Genomic DNA, 10,167 nt, shown 5'->3' with positions numbered 1-10,167 from the left:
AAGGTGGGGGGAACAAAGGCAGAAACCGTCCCTCACGGAGCTGCTCCCCCAATTCCGCGCCCCGCCGGGCCCCCCCGCTCCTCAGCGCCGCCCAGCTGCTCAGCCGGCCACCGTCCCCGTCCGCCCGGGCCCGGCCGCCGGCCCTGTCACCCGCGGCCCCGACCCGCCCCTCCGCGCGGCTCACCCCGCACAGGTCCGCGCCGCCACAGCCGCCACTCCGCTCCCTCCTCGGCCGCCGCCGCGCCCTCGCCGCCGCGGCCGTCGCCACCGCCGCCAAGGCTCACACTCGCCGCCGTCGCCGTAAAGCGCCTCGGCTGTTACCCCGGGTAAAGTTTCCTGGGCCTGGCTTTACGACACTTCCCTGCCTGCCGGCTGCCGGGGCCACAGGAAAGGGGCGTGGAGGGAGGTGACCTGCGGAGGGGCGGGGCCGGAGGTGTCTCCCGCGGGCGAGCCGAGGGGCGGGGCGGGGCGGGGGCGGGGGCGGGGCGGGGCGGGAACTCGCCGGCCCGGAGTCCTCGGGCCCCGCCCGCTGCCCTCCGCCGCGGGCTCCACTGCGGCGCGGCGCTGAGCGCGGGGCGCGACGTGCGCTCCCGCCGCCAGCACCCGCCGCCCGCCCGCCCGCCCGCCCGCGCCGGCCTGCTGACCCGGGCGCAGGCGGGGCTCCCCACAATTCTTCTCCTCGGCTCTACAGCCTCTGACGTTTGCCCCCGGGAGGGGCTCGGGAGGGGGCGCCTGGGTCCCCGAGTCCTTAAAATGGAGCAAATCAGAGCAGAACATCAAAAAGGAATGCAAGTTGCAAAGCTTGGGGCTGGGAAAACGGGAATGGCTGTGGAAACCGGGTGGTTGGCAGTGTGAGCTAATGTGGTCTTGGGCCCCTTGAGCTAAGAGAAGGCGGGCGGGTATCAGTCCTGGTCCCTCCTCCCTCATGCTCACCCCGCCCGGGAGGGTCGGAGGGGCAGGTGCTCGTCCGCGGTGAGCAACGCCAGGAGAGTGCTGGACGGAGGGAGACAGTGACCCCCGCTTCAAAGCGCGGTCCTAAAGTTGTGAGACGAATTGTGGCAGGGTGGGCACCACCGGGAAAGGCTGTCCCGACCTTGCGGCCAAGGTGTCTGTCTACTGGGGTGCGGGAGGGAGAGAGCTGCGGCGCGCTCTGAAGCCCGTGTCGGGGCTCCTTGGTTCCCATCCACAGTGATCATTTGTAGCAGATCTAAGAGGAAGGCAGGTGGTGTAACTCGCCAACACACCGAGCCAATTAAGTTTTTAAAAAACTGATTTGTCCGGTGTGCAGCAGATAGACGTTTGCAGTTGCAATTCTATGACCTAAGTTTGCAGCTTTCTGCCATAATCTAAACTCTGTAAAATGTGGGGTACACAATAATAGCTGTTACATACATACACGTGTTAGGATCCTTGTCACTAAAAATGTTAAGTAAAAATCACCTTTTCATCTGGAAGTTCAACCTATGGTGTTAAAAATAGTTTTTTTAAAAAAAAGGGTTAGCAGGTGCCAGGTTCTGTTGTATCTTATTTTTGTAAAAACTCATTTATAGGCTTTTATAGAAATACTATCATTTATGTATAGACATAAGAGCTTATTTATTCCAGCCATGTCTAAATTAAAAAAAAAATGTTATAAATCATCTAAGTGTCTAGCAACACAGGAATGACTAAATAAGCATTTGATGCATCGATAGTGTGAAATATTACTGCTAAGGATGTGATTGTTTAAAAGATTGAAACAAATACATATTGACTGTTTTAGTGAACTACCGCTGCATTGCTAAATTATCCTCACAACAAGGTGGTATGAAATGACAATTTATTATGCTCACAGATTCTGTGAGTCAGGAATTCAGACAGAGAACAACATGGGTAAATTTTCTCTGCTCCATTATGCACAGGGCCTCAGTTGCTAGACTCAAAGACTGAGGACTGGAATCACCAGAAAATCTTTCACTCTCATTTTGGTGGTTGACATTGGCAGGGGGCTGCAGAATGGAGATCTCAACTTGCTTTCATGTAATCTCCCTGTGATGTCTTAGAATGGACTGACTGGGCTTTTTCGCAGCACAATGTTTGGGTTCCAAGAGAGGCTGAGGTAGAAGCGTATTACCAGGTATTAGAAGTCAAGCAGTATCGGTTCTGCTGCATTCTGTTTATCCAGGCCACCACAAAGTCTCATCCAGTTTCAAGGAAAAGGGAAATAGACCCTACCAGAAATATTGCTGTTAATCATTTTTGGAAAACACAAGTTGCCACAGGTGCTGTTAGGGGGAAAGGATGTCCTGAACAAACAAACTACACGAATAGGTTTTATGGATTCCACCTCCACCCCAGGCCAAAGGTGTTCAAGTCACCAAGGACTACAAATCCCATAATGACATCCTCACCGAAGGGAGGATTGCTGGGAACTGAGGGTGGAGTTAAGCAGTCAAGTTTGGTATATAACCAGACACGTGGGCCTTGGGGGGGGGGGGTGTCTCGTTTGTTTTTTTTTTTTTTTTTTGCCGGCCCTCAGAGTGTTATTGGGGTTCCAGCTCAGCGGAACTGGTAGGATGCATTCACCAATTTATCTCTCTCCTCCCTGAATTATTTATTTCTTCATTTCTCCTTCTGTGTGTGCCTGCAGTTGAGTCTTAGTATAAGTGCCTTTTAAGAGCATAAGTGAGAACCCACAGTCAGGCAACCCATTTTATATCGGGGTTGCTGTGGAACAGTTCTTCCATGTAAAGACCTCCAGAACACTTTAACAGGATGAAACAAAGGAGATGTCTAACAAGTACAATGTGACACCATTCATAGTTTTTAAAAGGTATGAAACAAACCCATATGTCCAAATGTACATGCGTTGTTTAAAGGTACATATTTGTCAAACAACACGGTTTCTAAGTGTAACCTGGGTGTTCAGCCAAAGAAACAGTGATCTGTTCAAGTCATACAGGAAAAACTGGCCAAAACACCTGACACAATTCCCCTGAGACAGGTTTAGGGGTAATTTTGGCTTAGAAAAACATGTCTCTCATTAAGCTTAGATTATAACCCTCTCCTAAAAAAGATGTGACTCCATTGTAATGATTGAGTGGCAGCAAATCTACATGTTCTTACATATGGTAACTTCCCTATTGAGAGTAGTAAAAAGCCTCCTTGAGATGAAAGACTGAGTCATCACTTTGTATTCACCTATCTGACACATAAAAGGGAGCTTGTGAAGCTTTTGACTGAATTATGTTATTACTCAGCAGTCTGGGGTGTTTGCAATTATGCAGTAAATTCTGGCCTTCTTACTAACTAATAACCTAATAAGGTTTCTAATAACTAAGCTCCAGTCACTCTTTCTCTATCCCAGTATTAAAACCCAGTGATCACCTTCTAATTCAGATGGGTTTTCTATGAAATCTTGTCCTTATGAAAATTTTTTTAAGATTTATTTATTCATGCATACAAGAGCTGGGGTACAGGTCAGAGATACGGAAGGGTGAGAGGATTCACCTGAGACAGAGTGGGGAACAGAACAGGCAGACTGACTGAAATACGCTGCTGAGGGGAGCAGCGGGAGAGGCAGGAAAGGTCTGCTGCACCCTGTGGATGTCTCCCTCTCCAGCTGGAGATGGAACTCATGCTGCAGAGGCTGTGGATTGCTTCATAGTGTGGTGCTTAACCCCTTTTGCCACCAGGGAGCCCCCTGAAATCTTTTCTTTTTCACTCATGTTTATAAGTAAAATGCTGATATGGTGGTGAGATTGCTTTAGGCTTAGAAAAAGGATTAATTTACTTTAAATGCTTTAGGTATATTTGCCTATAATGAGTCTCTGAAAAGACAACTACCTCTATGAGCAATAACTTGATAGGAAGCAATTTTTTCATATAAAGGAATGGTTTCAGAGCAGGGGAAATGTAACCAGTGGTACTTGTCTACCTGGAGAGTTGGTGTTTTCATTGCTTTGTAATAGTTTATGATATAGAAGTTTGTTTTTCTTTCTTTTTTACTATCCTCTTTGTTTTTTTTGTTGTTGTTGTTGTTGAACAACAAAATAGCACATCTTAATTTTTTTAAGAAAGAAAAACTCAAAATCAATTAAAATATCAAATAGCAATTTCAAAGCAACATCCTTAAGCAGCTTCCTGAAGTTTAGATGGAGAAAAGTTCCTTCCTAAGTCTAACAGCTAAATATTTTTCTCTTATTAGCTGGGTTTAGAGGAGAAACCCAGCTGTGTACCTACCTGAAAGGTAACTGTGGGAATGAAGATATTAATATTGGAGAGATGCTTTAAGTTTGTTTGACTCTGCAGGATGACATATTATGTGCCATAGGCACACATACTGAATAATTTAAATATTTGTAGTTTTCTTTTACATGTCATGTGATTCTTAATCCTACTAATCCTATCTATTATACATAAAGCCCTGAATATCAGTGTCCTTAATTTTATTTTATCCTAGATGAAAGAAAGGGCATATATCAAATTTGAGGGGTATATATTCATATATTGTTTTACTACCTGTACTCCTGGAGCTCTGAGATTCTCATGTAAATTGCTTCCATTAATTTGATTCTTCCCTATGAATTTGGGGTGGGGGATTGGGACAATCTGTTCTTTAACTCTTGAAAGAACACTGAGAGCAGAGAATAGTGTTTGGCGGTCCCAATTGTAGGCACAGATTTTTCTTTAAGAACTGAAGCCGGGGCCTCCCTTATGGTGCAAGGGGTTAAGAGGCAGCCCTATGAAGCTATCTGCAGCCACTGAAGCACGAGTTTGATCCCTGACCAGGGATCTAACCCACATGACACAGCAGACCTCTCCTGTCTCACCCGCTGCTCCCCTCAGCAGTGTATTTCAGTCAGTCTGCCTGTTCTGTTCCCCACTCATCTCTGGTGAATCCTCTCCCCTCCCTCCCCACACCTCTGGCCTGTGCCCCAGTTCTTGTATGCATAAATAAATAAAAATCTAAAAAAAAAAATCTGAAGCCTTAGAGGAGTATAAAGAGCCAGAGAGGCCAATGATCAAATGGCCCCCATTTCCATTACTTTTAACCTCATACTATCATAATTTTCCTGAAGATCTGGACAAGCTGATTCTCATTTTTCCACCTGGGCTGGTAAGAGGTACTGGAGAGAATCATATATTCTCTATATTAAAGTCACTGAAAATTCTTGGTCTCTAGCTTAGCCTTATCCTTGGCTAGCGGTACCTGTCCCCTACAGTAACTTCATCCAGTAGTAACTATTCTCAACCCCTTCTTACTTCATACTCTCCTTTGCAGCAGATGACTCTGCACCATTTCTCTAAGAAAAGTGAGCTATTCCCAAGGGATAGTCCCTCAATTCCATCACCCATGCTGATAAATACATCTACATCTGAAAAGCCCTTTACCTCCTTTGCCCGTGTTAGAGACTGGAAAATGACCTGATTCTTCAAAACAAATGCCTTCCTCCACCTATGAGCATGATGGTCTCTTTCAGTCTCCTTTGGGACCTGTACTAATCATGGTTTCTTCTAAATTTTCAACAACACCTTTGTTGGCAACTGCCTCAAAGTTTATAAACTTTAAGCTCCATCTGGAAACTTTTCCTTTCTCTTTCTCCTTTCTGTTACAGAAAATGTCATTCTATCTGCAAGAGTTACCACTCAGATGCACGTTTCCTCTCAACCAAATGGTTGGCTCCACCTCAGTCTTTCTAATACTTCTGTGGTAAAAGTCACCTGTTATCCCCAAAGGCTAGATCCTCTAGACATTTTTCAACTCCCATGTCCCTTTATTCCTCCATGGCATTTGATCCTACTGTGCCTTCTGGAAATTCTTCCCTTGGCTTCTGACATACCATTCTTCCTGGCAATCCTTCTCTGGACATTTTTCTTGATAATGGTAACTTATAATTGTAATAACAGTCGCTAACATTTAGTGTGGACCTGCTATCCACTAAAGTATGTTGTATGCATGACCAATTTAGTACTCACAGTCACCCTATGAAGTATGCATAGGTTAGAAGCTAGGCCAGAATTGGCTCACTGGTCTAGTCCTGAGTCAATTACCAAACACAGGCTGGATTTACTCTACTATCAGGTGGGTCTGTTTGAGACTAAGGATGAGATGAGCTTTTCTGACAAATGTGATTAGGGGAGAATTTGTGCCTTTAATAAAATTGTAGTTCAAATCCTGGTTCTGCTATGTACCAGTCATGTTTTTGTAGAAAAGTTAAGACCACTTTGGGCTTCAGATTCCAAATGTGAGTAACACTACAAGCCTCATAGTGTTTTGAATACGTTAAAAGAATTAATACATGTATTTAGTATGAAGTAAGTAGTAAGCCTCAGTATATGTTAGTCAGTCTTCTGTCCATCTACTGTCCATCTTTCTGCCATTGTTGTCCTCATAAAATGTAAACTGATCATGACAGTCTCCCACTTAAATCTCTTCAGTGACTCCTTATTGCCTGATAATCAAATCAAAACTTTAGTGAGAGTGCTTTGGCCATAAATATCAGGAAGACCAACTTAATCTGTCTTATAACAAAATAAGAAGGGAATGAATTAGATCATGTCAAAGAGTATCAGAGGCAGAGTGAGGTTCAGGGTAAAGGAGAGCCCAGTGCTGACTCTCTCCTGCCAACCATAGAGTCATCTCCTTTCTGAAGCTGGCTTCCCTCATAGTTATACTATGGCTGCCACAAGTTCCTGGGGCTCTGTGTTTCTTGCTTCATGCCCAGTGAGAGGAAGGGAAAAGCTTTCAGTAACTTACTATTGTCTCAAAAGTCTCTAGCAAACGCATTGGTGTCTCCCTGATCAAAATTGATTAGAATTTGTCAGATGCTATTCCTGAGTGAGTCACTGGAAGGAGACTAAATTTGCCCATCTAAATATTCATCCAAAATATGGATGAATACATTTTAAACTGAACTACTTGTAGTTTCCAAAATGTACAAGATGATTTCTGGTCTCTGTGTCTGTCCTCATGCTATTGGTCTTTGGAATCATCACCTATCACTCCTAATCAATCAATCTCTCTCTCTCTCTCTCTCTCTCTCTCTCTCTCTCTCTCTCTCTCTCTCTCTCTCTCACACACACACACACCATACTCTTCCTTACCACTTGCAAAATTGCTCTGTGAGTACTTAAAATTTCTGTGACCCAACTTGTTCACAGCACTGCTTTGCACATTTGTGGCATCTTCTAGAAATCTTTCAAGGGTAAGAATTATGACATTTCTTTTTAATGGTATATGAGTAATACATTATTTTGGATGCATGAACTTAAAAAATTGACCTTGTTCTACACCTTTTCAGAATGTATCTCTCTCTTGGAATGACTCTCTTACGAAGTTTACTTATATAGAACTTCTTTTATCACATGCACGATAGACGTGGGTCTTAAGATTCTTTTGCTTAAAATAATCACTTGCTGATGCATTTCTAAATTGGTAAAATGGACACTTCGAGGCAATGTGTTCAATGATACCACAGCAGCCTGCATACACAAGGATGGCTGAACTAGTTGCACTGTAGGTCACTACAGCCTGCATGAAATGTAGCAAAGGGATACTTGTTCACTGTTCTGAGGGCAGAGAATATGAAACCAGTCCAGGAAAGATAAGTGATTCTGTAGACTATTTGAACAGTACATTAAAACACAAACTATGCAAAACAAAATGCTTATATTACTCATTTTTTTCTGAATGCAGAACTACAAAAACAAGACATTGAAGAGTGATGTAGGAAGAATAAAGCAATGTAATGCTAAGAATAGTGCTTTAGTGCTAATTGTGGGGTAGCTAGGTCTGTCTCTAGCCCCAATATTTTCCATTTCTTACTCATTTACTATCTGTGCAAAACTATAAAATTAAAAAACAACCATAATAAGGAAATAAAAAAAGAATATAGCAACCATGTATTTGTAATGTTATATTTATATACAGTAATGGAAGTCTCTAAGTAATCTATAAACTCCCAGCTGCTTCACAGAGTTCCCATAGGAGAGAGCTTTGAAGTTCAGGGAGTGACTAATGGTTCCTTTGATCCTCTTAGTCTTTTTGCACTTCAGGGAGCTTAGGAGGCAGGCAACCTTGCTTATCACTGAACCTATTGTTAAGCAAAAGAAAAAGCAACTTCCTAGATCTATTGAGATAGGTGGTGTAGGTGAGGGACTTTCCCAGATCAGCTGTTTCAACTGCTGCTTCTGGCCTGACAGTTTCCAGAGCCAATTCTGTGGTGCAGCCATAGTTAGCCTCTCCTTTAATCCACTGCAAGTAACTATATATTTGGTTAATTGCCTCTAGGCTATACTTTAATCTTTAGTTTTTAATGTCATTTTATTTGTGCTTGGCATAATCATATGTACATTAAATTACTTTCCAAATAATTTCATAAAATACTGTTAAAATTGTTTTCCTTTAAGAAATAGAAAAAATTCTGAACATAATTTTTGAGAAGCCAAATTAAAGATTATCATTTTGTAGTGTATTCCACTAGCATCTGCACTGAGTCACTGAATTATTTAACCTATTTAATAGAAAATAATTTTATTATTTTAAATTTTTTGAAAAGATTTATTTATTTATATATAAGAACTGGGGTACAGACAGAGGCATGGGAGAGTGAGAGGATTCACCAGAGACAGAGCGGGCAACAGAACAGGCAGACTGACTGAAGACACTGCTGAGGGGAGCAGCGGGCGAGGCAGGAGAGGTCTGCTGTGCCATGTGGGTTTCTCCCTGGCGGGCCAGGAATCGAACCTGTGCTGCAGAGGCTGCGGACAGCTTCATAGTGCTGCACTCAACCTGCTGCGCCACTGGGGAGGCCCAGAAAATAATTTTATATAATATGAAAAATTCATCCCTACATTAGCCTTAAAAAATAATTTGGGGGACAATTACCTATGTATACAGGACTTCATCTTCTCTTAAGATTTACTGATAACTTTTGGTGTTTTGACAAAAATAGCATATGCTCTTTGTGAAGAGAAATACTGAAAAGTATAGGGAAGAAAAGCATTTTACACATTATGACCTTTAGAAATTATCTCAGTATATTACTTATGCATTTCCTCCCAACATTTTTATTGTGTAAAATTATAATTTGCACATTTCTTTTTATATGAGAAGAATCAGCTTATTTTTGTGCACAAGTTTGTACTTCAAAAAATTTGAATATACAAACAATTTCCTATGTCTTTAAAGATTATAACTATTTTATGAATCATAATTTCTCCTCTTTTCTTGAATGAAGATGTCTTTTTAAAAATAGGTTAAAAACAATTGGCCAGTGTATCAGAGTGGGGGTTTTTCCCCCATAGGGGTTTGAAAATTTAATTTGAAAAAAATCTCTTGAATTATATACACACATACACATATACCTGTTCACTGAGGACAAGATTCAGGACTTCAGTCGTGAAGGAAGAACTCAAATTATCACCAGGGCGACAACATCACAAAATAGATCATATCTATCTTCATAGGCCCTTGAATCAAATAAAGTACCTCTTAAAGTTTTGTGGGGAGGTTGAATAGAATTAGTCTATTTCACTTCTCTTTATGCATTTAGTTCACATCATTCCTCTTCTGTTAGGCAATATAGATACCAAGGGAACAGGGAAGACTCAGTCTAGAAAAGAGGGACATTTTAACCAGAGAATTTTAGAACATACAGAAAAAGCTATGAAAGGGGAAACAGTCATTACAATGAATGCACATGGACATGAGGGCTTGGATGGAGAAGCAGCTAAGTTTTTCCAGGGAAGACATCATTTAGCCTGAGTCATGAAAGGTAATTAGGAATTTGCTGGGCAAAAGAGGTGGAGTGGGCCCAACCTACCATGTCAGAGACAAACGAATCAGAATACCTGAGAGGGGCCTTCCTGGTAGCACAAGGGGTTGAGATGAAACCTATGAGACTGTCTGCAGCCACTGCAGCATGGGTTTGATACCCAGCCAGGGAGATACCCACAAGGCACAGCAGACCTCTCCTGACTCACCTCTGTCCTGTACCCCAGTTCTTGTATGCATATATAAATAAATCTTAAAAAAAAAAAAAAAAAAGCCCTGAGAGGTAGGGTGAGGAAGGGAAAGAGGAGAGAATTGGGTAAATAGGAGTCAGACCTCAAAGGGCCTTGTTAGCCATTACAAGAAGTTTTGAATTTATCCTAAATGGCACTGGAAATTTGTGGAAGATTTTC

Source organism: Talpa europaea, assembly GCF_964194135.1.
Source record: "Talpa europaea genome assembly, chromosome: 8".
Lineage (NCBI taxonomy): Eukaryota > Metazoa > Chordata > Mammalia > Eulipotyphla > Talpidae > Talpa > Talpa europaea.
The sequence above is the reverse complement of the archived record's forward strand: the minus strand, read 5'-3'. Positions refer to the sequence as shown.